Source organism: Natrix helvetica, assembly GCF_964273705.1.
Source record: "Natrix helvetica genome assembly, chromosome: 3".
Classification (NCBI taxonomy): Eukaryota; Metazoa; Chordata; class Lepidosauria; order Squamata; family Natricidae; genus Natrix; species Natrix helvetica.
The window spans coordinates 117,371,093-117,387,330 of NC_138549.1; the positions used below are offsets into that span (position 1 = coordinate 117,371,093).

A 16,238-nucleotide genomic window follows, 5' to 3' on the forward strand; every position below is an offset into this window, starting at 1 on the left:
TTGCACAGATGTGCTAGTCGTTCCCGACTCTAGGGGGCAGTGCTCATCTCTGTTTCAAAGCTGAAGAGCCAGCGCTGTCCAAAGACATCTCTGTGGTCATGTGGCCAGCATGACTAAATGTTGATGGCACACAGAATGCTGTTACCTTCCCACCAAGTTAGTTCCTATTTTTTCTATTTGCATTTTTACATGCTTTCGAATGGCTAGGTTGGCAGAAGCTGGGACAAGTAAAGGGATCTCACTCGGTTACGTGGTGCTAAGGATTCAAACCGCTGAACTACCGACCTTTCTGTTCGACAATGCGTCTTAGCCACTGGGCCACCTCATCCCTATTCATTGCCATACTTCACTTTAATTTTCAGTACTTAAGAAATCTTAGTGTCTTGTCAGTTAAGCAATGGAAGGGATGAGGGGTACCGTCGTTGGGCTATGCTTAAGGCATTAGTTAGCCTTAATTTGGCCCTGAAAAGCACATTGGAAATATACCAGGCTGGAGGACGCACTCTGTGTGATTTGCATCAGCTGAAATCTATGAACGTAAGTGTGTTGGATCCTGATACAACAATTTATAAACTGCAGGAGGTGATACCAAGATAGCACTCAAAGTATTAATCATGTGATTACAAGCTATTGGGATTTTTTTTGATAATTTGCAAACAGTAACCAGACTTCTCTGACAGAACAAAAGTGTATACTGTATACATTAAAAATAAAGATAAGTTTCTTTTCCAAATTGCCTAGGTTTCCACATTGTATTAAGCCATGGTTTGTTTAGTCATGATTTATGTAATAAATCACAATTGGTTGGGTTTATCCAACATGCTAAAATATAATTCATGGTCTGTCAAACACAGTACCTGGTTTCTCATATCACACAATACCAGCATGTTTTAGAATGATACAGTATGTGAATCCCCACAATCTATAACTAATACCTCCGATTTATTTTTGTTCCACTGTAGTTTTCCATTCTGCTATGTCTTTTTTCCCCTTTCTATTCAATTTCTCTGATTCTCATAGACCAGCGGTTCTCAACCTGTGGGTCGCGACCTCTTTTGGGGTTGAACAACCGTTTCACAGGGGTCTCTGAGACCAGTGCAACTATAAAGTTTAGACTCTACCTCGCGTTCCTTGAAATCCCCGTGGATGGGGGCCGGAATGGCTGTGCAGCACGTCGCCGCGGCTCCATACCATAAAAAACATAGGTGCGCGCGCACACCCCATACAATTAGCCTCAGAGACTTTGTAATGGAGGGAAAGTGTTCCTGCAAGGGAGAAAGGGGCTTAGGTCCTGCTCCGGGCTGTAATTGTGCGGGGCGTGCGTGGGGCGTGCATGGGGCGTGCGTGGGGCGTGCGTGGGGCATGCGTGGGGCGTGCGTGGGGCTATGTTTTCCACGCCGCTGCCAGGTATTTTAACTATATCTAAATCCACAACCAGACCTGTCATCAAGAGCCAAGCTCAGGAGCCCGAATTGGCCCCATTCACACAATGAAAACCTGCTTGCTGAAAGTACCATAAACCATGCACAAAGGAAAAGAGCAAAAAAAAATGCAATGCAAGTAAACAATTTTAAAAATGATACAAGTGGAATTATTATTAGAAATAAAATGTAACAGAGAAAATGATATGCATGAAAATATGAAGTTGGGTTTCCTGAATTGCCACCCCGAGAACCCATCAGAGAAAGTAAATAAGCAAGGGCAACAACGGAAAGGAGGAAAGTTGAGGAGGGAAAGGAAGGAATGGTAAAGCAGAGGGAGTAAAGGAGGGGAATCAAGAGTAGGAGAGAGGGTAAAAAGGAGGAGAAGAGAGGAGGAGGGGAGGAAAGAGAGGGGAAGAAGAAGGGAGGAAGGAAGAGGAGGGAAAGGAAGAAAGGGTAAAGCACAGGAAGCAAAGGAGGGGAAGTAAGAGTAGGAGAGAGGTAAGAAGGAGGAGAAAAGCAGGAGGGGAGGAAAGAGAGGGGAAGAAGAAGGGAGGAAGGAGAGGAGGAAAGAAGAAGGCAGAGAAGGGAGGTAGAGAAGATAGAAGGAGCAAGGTTCTTGCAAAATAAAATGGGGTGGCAAGAAAGTGACCCAAACTGTATTCTATATATTTGTAAGAAAATAACTATAAATGATTAATGATAATGATAATGATATAATTAATGGTAATTATAACAGTGCATATTTGTGAATGAACTTGAAAGAGAAAATAAAAAAAACTTTTTAAAAAATAAAAATAAAAAATAAACAATGCACAGCGTTTGCCCAATAAATTAACCACCACCACCAAGGTTAAGAGCACTCCTGCAAACAACCCCAAACCAGGTTGAAGATCTATCCAGGCAGGGTAAGCAAGTTTGTGAATGCAGCTGCAGGCAGCTTAGTTAAGGAGGCTGTGGGAATAAAGCCACTGTGTGTCTCTGCGTATGTGTGTGTATGACTGTATAGCAGCCGAGGTTTCCCAGCCTCCAGGATATGATTCTTTTCAGACCCAAAATTTAGGAGCAGACAAGATGTTGGCTGCCTTTATAAAAAAGATGTGGAGACTCTAGTCTAGAAAAAGTGCAAAAAGAGCAACCAAGAGGATTAGAGGACTGGAAGCTCAAACATATGAAGAACAGTTGCAGGAACTGGGTATGTCTGGTTGAATGAAAAGAAGGACTTAAGGGTGATATGATAGCAGTCTTCCAATATCAATATCTACATTACAATTCATAACAGTAGCAAAAGTACAGTTATAGAGTAGCAACGAAAAATCTTTTATGGTTGGGGGTCACCACAACATGAGGAACTGTATTAAAGGGTCGCAGCATTAGGAAGGTTGAGAATCTACTGTCATAGACTCTCTGAACAAGTCAGAAAAAACCAAAAACCTGGCAAGGTTTTTTTAGAAGTGGTTTGCCATTGCCTCCTTCCTAGAGCTGAGAGAAAGTAAGTGGTCCAGGATCATCCAGATGACTTTATGCCTAAGGGAGGACTAGAACTCATTGTCTCCCAGTTTCTAGCCTGATGGCTTAATCCCTACGCCAAATTGTCTTTCTGTCTTTTACTTTTGGTTATTAAGGGGTTACACATTTTTCCTGCTACCGTAGAAATAATTATATTATTCCCAATACCATTTGACAGAATAAATTGAGAAGTAATTAGTATACAGTAACAGGAAAAGTGAGTTGTGAAACATAGTCAAGAATGTCTGTAATGTTTAAACCAAACACAACATAGCCATGGTTATAAGAGGCAATATAAATATAACATGTTCATTGTGAATATGAATATTTCCCTAAATATATATCCAAGTTGGTTAATTAGTCCCACTGGCAATGTTAGGAACTGAAGGATTTGGGCTGGCACATTATTATCTTGTTAAATAAAACATAGTATAATACAAGATTATTCCTTATGGGTATTAACAGACATTGTCACAATATTTGTACTTAGCAGTAATTACTGTGCTGGCATAGAGTCTGTTTTCAAGATGGTTATATAACACTTCTGTCTAATGCTGTTTTACAGCTCTCTGTTTAACTGCACATGGGCTAGCTTTTCATTTGGATGGGAGACATGTGAAAGACCACAATGAGCCACTGATTTTTTTTCCTGTTGTAATCCTTTCCCAGATTCTCAGGCTGCAATATGTTAGTTAGGGAATTCTGGGAGTTGAATTCCATACATCTTAAAGTTGCTTATCAGATATAGAGGTAAAGTTGCCAAGAGTTTAGTAAATACTTATGGAACCTAAAATATAAATTACACTAAGCTGTTTAACATGTCTCTTTAGTTCTTTAAGATAGTGTGCAATGAAGTTAATAATTTAAGATTTAAGTATAGTTTGGAGGCTACTCGTGGTGCCTATGTATAACTCATGATACTGAATGACCTGAATTCAGGGGTTCATTAACATCAGCCAAATTCTTTTTTCTACCCAAAACCAAGAAACAGCTCAAGTTCTATAGCAGAGTGTGTTTGGTAAATCTAAATCAAACCTTAATCTGTATGAGGCAGAGGTGCTTCTGTTCAGTCAAATAATACATCAGGAAATGGGATATAAACTCTGTTGAGTGAAGTTACACTATTTAGCATTTGAATACATTTCTGGATTTAGTTTAAGTTTAGGAATAATGGATGTTTACAAATTTATTCTGCCAAATACAATTGTTTGTGAAGCTGTCAGAACTGATGATGAGTATTTTCAAACAGATAAATGTCACACATGTTATAACTGATGCAAATTATATCATTTTTGTGAAAATGATGTCATATAGATTTCCTATCTGGACTACCATAATGTATCTTATATAGAATCACTTTTAAAATGTTTGGAAACTTGTGCAGACTGTTTTAGATTGAACTGTTCAATGGGACTGGTTATATGGATTGTGACCTACATGTTTCCTAACCACAGAAAAAGCACTGATTTTGGCCCCATTACTATTATATATGCACAATTTTTATAATTTCTGCTGGTTTTAATGTCATAACATCAGTTACATCAATATATACTGCCTACTTTTTATTAGTATTTTTAAAATGGAAAAATTTGCTGTTACCCATTGGAGTTTCTGTTTCATGCTATAAGCTAAAAATGTATGACAACTAGGATATTTTGGATGGACACTACTTCTTATTATGGAATAAAGGGCATTATTAAGCCATTTCAGTTTTCACTGTGTGGCAAATTGTAAGTGAACCACTGGTAAGATTTTGTGAGTGGGACTGAATTATTGCATAGTAAACCTTTGCCAGGAAATGCCCCTAGTGTGCTCTCATACATTTAAATCTGTAACTCCTTTTTAATTTTGCCTTAAATTCTGATTACACAGTCTTTATAGCTTTTTTGTCTTCTTCTTTCTGGCTTGATGTATTATTTTGTCTGATAAAAAGACCAGAAGATCACCAAAACTTGGTCGCAATTTTATATATATTAAAATGTCAATAATATAATTGCCTAACAGTAGATTTCAAAATCTGTGGCAATACATGTAGTCTAAACATTAAAAAAAACCAGGAACAATGAGGTAGTTATGGGAGAAGTTTCAGAGGAAGCATAATATTAACTTAAAGTTTGCTGCACTGCCAAGAAAGAGGGAATTGGAAGAATTAGAGATATAAACTTCATTAATTATAGTAAGCATCTATAGATTAAAGCCCATTGTTTCACCTCTTACCTGGTTTGTCTAGCAAAAAGAATGGGGACAGTGAGAACAGTTCTATCATTTGTATCACAGTATTTTTCCTTATTTTCCTCATATAGTCTCAATAATTTATAAACAGATTATTATATGCAACAAGAATAAGTCAATGCTTTCCAGCTATATTTTCAATATGTTGCTTGTGCACTTCCGGTACTCTCTGAAGATAGGATACATCTAGAGCAAATGATTGAGGAAAGGGACATTGTCAAGTTTGAGGTGATTCTAGATAACATATCCTAGCATCAGCATAGTTCATTTTGACAAATAGGCAACCCTAAATAAATGTTTAAGGATATTAGCTTCTGCTATAGGAATCATCTCAGATTTTGGGGGCTTAGTATTAAGCAGCTGCTATGACAGTGATTTTGACAACTAGTTTAGGATAGTGGCTAAGATGCTGGGCTAAAAACCGGAAAAATATTAATTCTAATCTACCCTTAGATATAAAAGAAAGCTGGGTGATTTTGGGTTAGTCACGCTTTCTTAAACAAACATACCTCACAGGGCTCTTGTTCTGAGAAAAATAAATTCAGAAACATTAGATAAGTATGCTGCCTTAAATTGATCTCAAAACAAAGGTGGAGTGAAAATTTAATAAACAAACATACTTTACAACCTGTGGCATCTTCACTATTCTTATGAGTGTATATATATCACTATATAAAGAAGAGATGGTAGATAAATTCCTATCCTGCTAATAATTCACTAGACTAACATTGTTATTACCAAATGTTGTTTTCTGTTTTGGGGAGCAAACAAAAGGGGGAAATAACAGAGCCTTAATAGGTATCCCTCAGATACAATAATATAGCCAAAGATACCAGGTAACTTTATTCCATTTCAAAGTAAATAAAATATCCATTGTAATATAAACAAAAGGTACTTTGTAATGTTGTAAGTTAAGCAATTATTACCATCAAACGAAGGCCTCCATCTAAAGGAGACCACTATTATGTGTCTAAATAAATCCTACAATAAACTTCAAAGCCTAAGATCTTTTCAGAGATGATTACACCAGTATCTTTCATATTGAAGACACAAGGGGTTGTTCCCTGCTTTTTCTCTTTTTCCATACATAAACTTCTATCTGATAATGCAATAGTGCACTTTATTTCTTTGAATTCTTTCTTCCACAATTATGAATTTTGCTTGGTTTCAAAATGCCTGTTTATGAGTCATTCAGAGTCATGTATTGAGGAGGGGGGCTTTATACTTTTAATCGATCAGTCAGTCAATGAAACACATTGAGTTGCCTAAACCTGATCTTCACAGGGAACATTAGTAATACATGGAACAGAATATTAATCTTTGAGAGCAAATAGCACTAAAAGACTAGATTTAACCTTAGGTTAGACACCATGCAGCTAAAGTAAAAAACTGTGGAAAATAGGTTTGGCTGCAGTTTAAATCTAGTACTTTATCTGTCCTCTACATCATCTTTGACTGTTGGCTTATTGTAAAGGTTAATTACAAATATTTTTTTATTAAAATAATGACATGTTAGTACTGTATGCTACATTCACTGATATGTGACAGCCAGTTTGGTGTAGTGGTTAAAGATCTGGCCTAGAAACTATGAATTCTAGAATTGTATTAGGCATGAAAGCCATCTGAGAGCCTTTTAAGTCATTCTCTCAGCATCCAACCTTGCAGGGCTGTTGAGAGAAAATAGGACACAGCAGTTTTAGATATGTTAACTGACATTAAATATATATATATATGTAAAAAGAAAGGATAAATATAGAAGTAGTAGTCACATCCAATATTCAGTGCATGAACAGAGGACTTTTTTTTTGTCTCCTGCTGCTTCCTTCCTGTGTGCTCCAAATAGAACTGTGAAGATCTCCCAAACTTCTAAAACAGGTTGGGAGGTGCAAAGAAACAGGATAGAGAAAGAAGGAATGCAAATGCGTCTTATGCATAATCTGACATCTTTAGATGAATTCAGTGAGACATTTTACCATGAAACAGCTGTTTGTGGAATATGTATAATCCACACAACCAGCAACTTTATTGATTAAAATACTCAGAATTAAAAGCAAAATATTGCCAAGCTAAATTTGTCAGTGAATGATAATATTCGTGACGTTAAGGCAGTTTTTGTGCGGCAACGCCAATCCGAGCCGCTTCCTTCCTGAACCAACTCATCAGAGAACGGAGGATTCCAAGACGCTACCTGCGGAATCCCTCCCCGCCTCCCTCCCACCGTATTCAAAACTACGTATCCCACAATGCCAAAGAAGCAAGAGGCGCGCGGCAACATTTTTTTACGCGCATGTCCACAACCAAGAAGTCCGTCCCCTTAGGGCGGGAACCTCCGTCGGGGTTGGTCGATACGGCTGTCGTTTATATTGAGTTCGAGGGTCAGAGGGCGCGAAGGTGAGTGGCTGCTGTTGGGGACTCGTGGTGCTGAGGGATGGGGGTGACCGGGGCTGTCCTGGGGGCGGGGGTGTCTGGGGGTTTACTGACTGGTGAACGCCTGAGTGGCGAGGATGGGAAGGGCCTGCCGGTTGGGACTCTGACGGCCTAAGTGGGCCCTGAGGCCAAGATTGGGGGGCGCGGTGTAGGATGCATTGGGGGAGGATGGAGCTGGGCCTGCGGTGACGGATTTTACGAATCCCCGCCGATTCTGGGATGCGGAATTGCCAGTTTCCCTGCTTAGCGCTGGTTGGGCCGGGCGGGGAGTTGCAGCAGCTCAGTGAACAGAATCGAGAGAAGCGATGATTTGGGAGGTGGAGGTACAAGGGAAGACTCAGTGAGGCCTGGCTAGCAAGTTGCATTGGGGATGCAGGGGCTGGATTAGCCGGTGTGATTTACAGAGCAAAAAGAGAAATAAAAGGAAGGAATAGCTATGGCTTGTGGGAAGGGATATATATTACTTGTTCCGAGATTTTGTTAATAGCTAAAGTCTTGAAGTGGTGTTGGTTACACTATTTTATCAGTTTTAGGGAGAAAGACTTCAACTCCCTGTGCTTTGCTCTTGAAGCTAGCAGTTATCTAAAATTCAGGCTGTGGGAATAAAAGGACAAATAATTGAAAGGCAGTTGCTCAGATTGATTGGCAAGAATGGAGTTTTTAGATTTCAATCAGAAGTGATGCAGCTGGGGTTTTTTTTGGGGGGGATGGGGTTTATGACTGGTTTAAACATATTAAATATCAAAAGTCTGTCAAAGTGAAGTCTAGAACTCAAAAATGATAGACACAGTAGAGAGAGCTGGGTAGTTTATTAGACTTGTTTTTCTGCAAGAGCATGGTTGGTGGAAAGATACCATACTAATGGTTTCCCTTTTAAACGATAGTTTATTTCTTTCCTGCTGCAATAAACTGAGTATTTGGGGTTGTAAATTGGAAAATAACAAAAATAGATAATGTGGATAGAAGTAGATATATGATCTTTGGAAGAAAGTATGTTTCTTGAGAAATGCAGTGATGAAGATATTGAGTACGCTGTAATCCTAAAGCATTTATTAGGCAGTAAATCTCATTACCTATAGGATCTCCTTGACAATATTTTATTCACAGGATGCCCTCTTTAAAGACTTGGAAACAGAAATCTGATTAAAATATATCTGTTACTCTACTGATTGAGAAATGTGAGCTTGCATTGTGTTAAATATGCCAGACTAAACATCGAATTTAGATACAAGACTTTTAGATTATTTCCTCTGCAAATAATTGTCTGTCCACCACTTAAAAGAAGCCTTAAGAGAAAACAATGTCCATTTGGTAACTACCCAGGCTTTCCAAAAGTATCTCTTGAATATGGAATCAGAACTCAGAGAATAGATGTTATTAGAAATCCACGTGGGGAGTGATAAGCTTTTTACTCATGACCAATAAATATTTTATGATTTAGGGTCAAGTATTGTGTGCGTCGTGTGTGGTTTACATAGTCATCTGATTAGTCATGGTGCATTTTTCTTGTGTCATGATCATTGTTTCCCACTGATAAGTTCTTACACACAAGTATATTGTTACTACTTCAGATCTTTCTTTTCTGATGGATATTGAATTTATGTATTAAATTTACATAAGAGTTTATCTCATTGTAAGCCATGGATCCATCCTAATGTGCACTGGGTTATGTCACTTAGTTGAGACATTGCACTAAGATACATATATTGTGGTTGCTTGCTTTTTTTGCCATCACATTTTGAAGATTCATTCATTGTAGCTTATTTATGAACAAGCCGTTGTGGGGTATTCAAACAATGTTAAAATCTTGGCCAGTATAATTTGTAATCATTACCATTTTAAATGATTGAAGATGTAATATATTCTAGAGAAATTTGGCAGCTTCCTTCTACTAAAACACATTAAAAATACCTTGGGGTCTTTAAGAAATGTGGGTATTTCCAAATTGATAAATAAGTCTGATCACTCTCATGATATAATATTGATTGTGGTAACTGGATGAATGTTGAATTCTACTTTATCTACAGTGTGTAGATAGATGGAATAGTTTACATGCTCAAAAGCATTTGTTGAATGAAATACTTTATATTCTAATGTCTCAAAGTGCATTTTAATAATAAATATTTTAGGTAAATTTGGGTAGTATATGCTACACCTTTATTTTTTATATAAATAATCGTAAAATAAAAATAAAAGAAAGGACAAAGATAATTATAATATATTACATTAAAAAAATTACAAACAAGTCCTGAAAAGAAAAAAACACAGCAGAAAAGAGAAAGCATAATGTATTATAGTACTTAGCAGTTAACAAATTTATTTATATTTATGTATATATTAATTTCTAATATATAGCCCTATCATTATAGTATGTGCTGTACTTGATAAAGAATCTTATATCATCTGATCATTTTATTCTCCTATCATTTAAAATCCAAACAGAAGAAAAGATACGACAGTTGGATAGTCTTTTGGTTTGACTATATGAAATTCTCCCCTTACCAGACAGTCGTCATTTTTCAACTTCTTCAGCCATTTTGATTTGTTTGATTTGGGCTATTCTTGAAACATTTTGCAGCTACTTCACAAACTTCAATTATCTGATCAAGAAGCATGCTTTTGTATCTAGCAAGATATGAGTTTTATATCATTGCAAGACTTTTTTTTCCACTTAGGATATCAGCTATAACCTTCAACCATGCTTCATTTAGCTTTAACAGTCAGTCTGAAATTTGCTTCCTTATTTGCCAAGAACTTCTTTACCACACCTTCTATTAGCATTTGCTTAGACTTAAATGATGTAATCTCATACTGTATATTCATTCAAAATTTGGCAGTTACTTTGCCTGGAATTTTGCCTGGAAGCTTAACATTGCATTGCCTGGAATTTGTCCTGGTCTGAAGTGGCTTCTTAATCACAGCTGAAAAGTCTTCTGTATATTAGTGACATGTATCATAAAAAGTGGCTCTCATTTCTTGTTAATGTTAACCAGAATTTGAAATTGTATTGTATTGAAACAGTGTTCATTTCTTTTCCAATTCTGTTTAATTAAAAAATACTATCTAGTCTAAATTTATGCATCAAGAAGAGCCATGATTTAGGGCAGGGGTAGTCAACCTTTTTATACCTACCACCCACTTTTGTGTATCTATTAGTAGTAAAATTTTCTAACCACCCACCAGTTCCACAGTAATGGTGATTTATATAGTAGGGAAGTAACTTTACTTTATAAAATTTATAAAGCAGAGTTACAGCTAACCCCTACCGCCCACCATGAAAGCTGGAACGCCCACTAGTGGGTGGTAGGGACCAGGTTGACTACCACTGGTTTAGGGAGTTACTTTGTATGGATATAATGTAATCAATCTCACTCCTAGAAAGGAGTTGGGTTAGTTTACTATCATACAAATGTGTCTTAAGCATTATTAAAAAAATAAAAAATGGCATACAGTATTCACTTTACATGCTGTACTGATAAAAAAAGCAATTGAACAGAAATATGTAACAGCTAATTACCCAATAAAATATTGCCATGAATTAATGTTTGATATTGATATTAATGACAACTTGGGGAATAAAAGCTTAGATATATTAGGAAAAATGTTTTTAAAATCATATTTGTGTAACTGCTCATTTCATATGAAAGTGACTCTGAGGGCCGTACAAATCTCTAGAGGTATTTTCATTCCATATTTATTTTGTAATGAACCTGCTTTGGGTTGTAATGATATTCATCATTAGGTGAAAGTTATCAATATTTGGGTGTTACTGTTGTAGGAGTCTAGTAATTATAAGCATAGAACTTTAATAATATTAATTTATTAAACTTGTATCCTATTTGATTCACAGTGATTTGGGATAGCTCAAAACAATCAAATAAAGGAATTGCAGTGATTATAATATGGTGGAAAGTGAGAACAAACAATTTTGGGATGGATGCACATATTTCTGCTAAGATAGAAAGTTATTTGCAATGAAAAAGCAAATCTGAATTTGAAAAAGTAACTTGTTGATATATTATGATATGAAATAGAGAATAGAGGGTTGATTATGATTGAATTATTTACTTTTGGCTTGATTTTGTATTCAGCCTGACCCTAATCTTTTTATCTAGTTCAGAGAAGTGGAAATTAATAGCTACTCATCTACCGTGTTTCCCTGAAAATACGACACGGTCTTATTTTCTTTTTACTTACAAAATATGGCCTTGGGCTTATATTATAGCGGAGGGCTTATTGTTTTGGGGTTGCCGGGCAGCTGCTCCCTTGCAAACTGGCTCCCGAAGAGCGGGGCACAGCCTCAGGGGCGAAGCAGCCATGAGGTGACCAAGCTCACGAGCAATCGCCCGGCAACCCCCTTTTCCAGCCAGGCAGAGCGCCATTCACTGACCTAGGGGGTATCCGTAAGGTGCCAAGCCACGTGGCGCTCTGCCCGCTCCCCAGCTCCTGAGGCTTGGCACATTAGGGATACCCCCTAGGTCAGTGCATGAAGCTCTGCCTGGCTGGAAAAGGGGGTTGCGCGCCTGTTCCGCTCCCAGCAGACATGCCTCCTAGCCTCAACATGTCCGGGCCCAGCTCTCCCTGCAGCAGCAGCCGCCACCGCTGCGCTCCGAGCATAATGTCTTCTCTGGTTCCAGACTCCAAAACTCGGCTGCCGAGTCTTCCAGCAGTGACCGCTCTAGGAGTGCGCTCTATGGTTGTGGGCTGGCTACTGGAACTCTCTGTAAGAGAGTCTTCTGGACAGAGAGTCTTCCAGCAGCCAGCCCACAACCAAGAAAGCACCCTTTCTTCTTTGGCGCGAAGCGCCATTTTGATGCCAGAGGGGACCATGTGATCAAAGATGGCTGCCCCCAGTACCTCTGAGGAGACCGGCAGGATCCGGGCCCTCCCAATGATCTTCAGCACCCCTTCCGGAAGTGCAGAGGAGCAATCCAGGTCAGTGACCATCCCAGAAGTGGCCCAGAACGGGTGTGTGTGTGTGCCAAGGCAAAAGCCAAGAAGAGGCACATACTCCCCAGGATGGGTTTGAGGCCCACTTCTAAATTTGAAAAGCAAAGGCATAGGGCTTTGGAGCGACTGGAAGAAGGCGGGCAGCCAAGGCACCAGCTCAAGGCTGGAAACAGAGGGGAGGGCCCCAGAGATTGCCTCACCCAGTAAGACCACAGAGGGAGACCCAGCCTTATAAGGAAGGATCCCCATTGACACCTCGAGCCTCTGGGGTTCTGCACAAGGGTGGCAATCACCCCCACACGCAGCATCATTGGGGCAACTCCCGCCCACCGGGCCTTTGCCACAAGCCACTTCCTCTGCACTGGTGGGCATGGGTGCCAACCAGCTACCCTCCATAGTGGTACCCAACTTCCAGACCATGATGATGCAGGCCTTCCAGCAATGCATGGCAGCAGCCTTCTAACAACCTCAGGCACAACCACAGGCGGCACCCTGGGCTATGGTACCAGAAGGGCTGGAGACCCAGGGGGAGGACCCTCCAAGTTCCCAAGAGAATAGTGACTTGGAAGCAGAGGAGGGCGAAATTGGAGAGGAAAAACTCTCTGAAGATAAAGGCATGCCACCTCCCAAGCCAACTTTTTCCGGATTATTCCAGCCTTCTTTGTACAAATCACTTCTGTTCAAGGCCAAGATAGCCGCCAAACTAGGCAACCGAGCAACAGAAGCATCACCACAGCCCCAGGGTTTCTCAGCAAAGACCATCTTCGAGGAGCAGGCCATCGAGGTTGACACGGTGCCCACATCCAAGTTCTTTCTGGACCTGGTAAAGCATCAATGGGCATCTCCCACAGCGGGGCCTTTGCCTACATCCACAGACAAGACGTTCTTTAACATGGATAAGGACATGGCCCAGGCACTGTCACAACCCTCCATCGATGCACCTGTCATGGCCCTGCATACGTCCACAAACATGCCAGGGGAACTAGAGGATGTGCTGAAGCAGGAAGACAAGAAGGCGGATATCACCTTACATAGGAGTCACAAAGTGGCTGCTTGGGCAGTGAAAGCAGCCACCACCGCCTCCGACTTCAACCGGTCTTCTCTGCTGTGGCTGCAGAACCTCCAACAGCGACTGCCCATATCGGATGTCAGGTCTCACCAAGACATCAACAAGCTGGTGGCAGCCATCCAATTATCATCAGATGCCACCTTGGCGGCAGCCAGGTTTGCCTCCAGGGCAATTGCTTCTCGCAGACTACTTTGGCTATGACAGTGGCAAGCGGACATATACCACAAGTGGCGCCTGGCATCGGCTCCCTTCACGGGGGAATTCCTCTTCAGAGCAGCTCTTGACCCCTTTCTGGTAAAGAACAAGGACAAGTGGGAGGTGGTCCTCACTGCCCCGTGGAAGGCCAGCTTCAGGGCTGCTCCATACTCCAGACGGTCATTCCCTCGGGACCAGGAGTTTGGGTCCTCCTTCCGGGGTCAGGATTCCTTCCGGGGGTCAGATTTCAGGTACTCGGGCCCCAGGCAGTACCAGGGAGGTTTCTCTTCCAGGCAGAGATACCCAGACAGACAGCAGAGGGGCAGACGGCAAAAGCAACCCTTTTGAGGGGGCGGCGGCAGCGGGTGCTCCTGCAAAAACTAGGTCTAGACCTAGCTCACCCCCCATTGGGGGTCGCTTGGCGTACTTCGCTGACCGCTGGGACTTATCCTCCTCCGATAAGTGGGTTCAAAACACCATTCGGAATGGCCTGTCACTGGAGTTCCTCTCCAGGCCCCCGAGTTTCTCTCGAATCTGCCCTATCTCGAGCAATCCGACCCAGAGATTGCTGATGCAAGGGGCCATCCAACACCTGTTGGACATCAGGGCTATCCAGCCAGTGCCTCTAGAACAGCAGGGTCAGGAGTATTACTCCATTCTTTTCGTGATCCTTAACGCCTTGGGCGGTTGGAGAGCGATCCTCGACTTGAAGCGCCTGAACTGATTCATATGATACCGGAGGTTTAAGATGCATTCACTGCATTCCATCTTGGAGGGGATCAGGCAGGGAGATTTCCTAACCTCCATAGACCTCACGGAGGCCTATCTGCATATATCCATAGCCAGAGAACACCGTCAATACCTCAGGTTCTGCTACCTAGGGCACTACTTCCAGTATAGGGCCTTACCCTTCGGGTTGTCTTCTCCCCCCGGGTTTTCACTAAAGTGATGGCAGCATTGGCAGCACACCTAAGACAGATACCTGTGCGAATTCAATGTTATTTAGATGACCTGCTGTTACAGTCATCCTCCTTTAAGGGTACCCTACGGGATCTAGACATGTCAGTCCTGAGAGACCACGGGTTTCCGGTGAATCTATCCAAAAGTCACCTTTACCCCTCCACTAGTCTGATCCACCTAGGAGCCCTGATAAATACGGAGGCAGGCATGGTCTCTCTGTCATCAGAAAGACAGCTCGCTCTTAGGCAGCTAGCCGCCCAGGTAGCCAGGTAGCGCAGGGTGTCCTTAGCCAAGCTGTCCAAGTTGCTAGGCACCATGGTGTCCGCCATTGGCATTGTCCCTTGGGCGCGTTTCCACACCAGAGACCTCCAATGGTTCCTTTTGCCTTTCCAGCAAAGGCGCATGAGCTGCTAACTGATCAAAGTCATTCTACCGGCAGAGGTCTCCCGCTCACTGATTTGGTGGACGTCCCCGGCGATAACCAGAGGCGAAGTCTTCAGAACGCCAGACCGGGTGATGGTAACAACAGACGCCAGCCTGTTCAGGTGGGGCGCCCATCTTCAGGCCCAGATGGCGCAAGGACAATGGAGCCGGGCGGAATTGACTCACAACATAAACTGGTTGGAGCTCAGGGGAGTCAACCAAGTCTTACTACAGTTTTGTCACTCTGTCAGGGGCAATCATATCCTAGTCCTCATGGACAACATCATCACCAAGGCACACATAAACAGACGGGGGGACCAAATCAAAGTCCCTCATGCAGGAGGTCAAAAGACTGGGGCATTGGGCCGAAAGGTATCTTCTTTCACTGACTGCAGAACATATAGCAGGGGTGGACAACATCAGAGCCGGCTGGCTCAGCCGGACTGAGGTGGACAATTTGGAGTGGCAGCTGCAGCCAGCAATCTTTGAAGAGCTGGCAGAGCGCTTCGGATGCCCGGAGGTCGATCTGTTCGCCACTCCTCTCAGCGCTCAGCTCCCGAGGTTTTACTCCAAGTACCAGACAGGGGGGGGGGATAGACTCTCTCCTCTGCCCTTGGCCTCGCGGGCTCCTTTATGCCTATCCATCCTTGCCCCTGATCCCCAGGGTCATACAAAAAATGCTACGGGAGGGGGCGGAGGTGGTACTGATTACACCACACTGGCCACGGAGGCCCTGGTTTGCCGACCTCCAATCCTTCTTGGTGGACAGGCCCTGGAGGATCCCCCAGGGGAGGATCTCCCTCAGCCAGGGGTCACTGGAACACTCAGAACCTCAGTGGCTCCAGTTGACCTCTTGGCGCTTGAGTGGAGCATCCTGAGGGAAGACCAATTCTCCCCCAAGGTTATTCAGACTATCCAGGTGGCTCGCAGACCCTCCACGGAGCGCATCTATGGCACTACGTGGCGGGCTTTCTCTTCATGGTGCATCTCCAGGGGTCACAATCTGGTTCGGGCCGCTGTTCCACAAGTTCTGGACTTCCTTCAGGTGGTTC

The 16,238-nt window shown here is 42.0% G+C and overlaps 1 protein-coding gene across 1 annotated transcript in view; it reads left to right on the plus strand.

Annotated features, from left to right (window-relative positions):
* Positions 1 to 7,459: 7,459 nt before the first annotated feature.
* ERI3 (ERI1 exoribonuclease family member 3) overlaps positions 7,460 to 16,238 on the plus strand; it is a 236,655-nt gene continuing 227,876 nt past the window's right edge. Inside the window, exon 1 of the mRNA XM_081946340.1 lies at positions 7,460 to 7,553. The gene's annotated coding sequence lies outside the window, so the exon portion shown is untranslated. The remainder of the gene's footprint in view (positions 7,554 to 16,238) is intronic.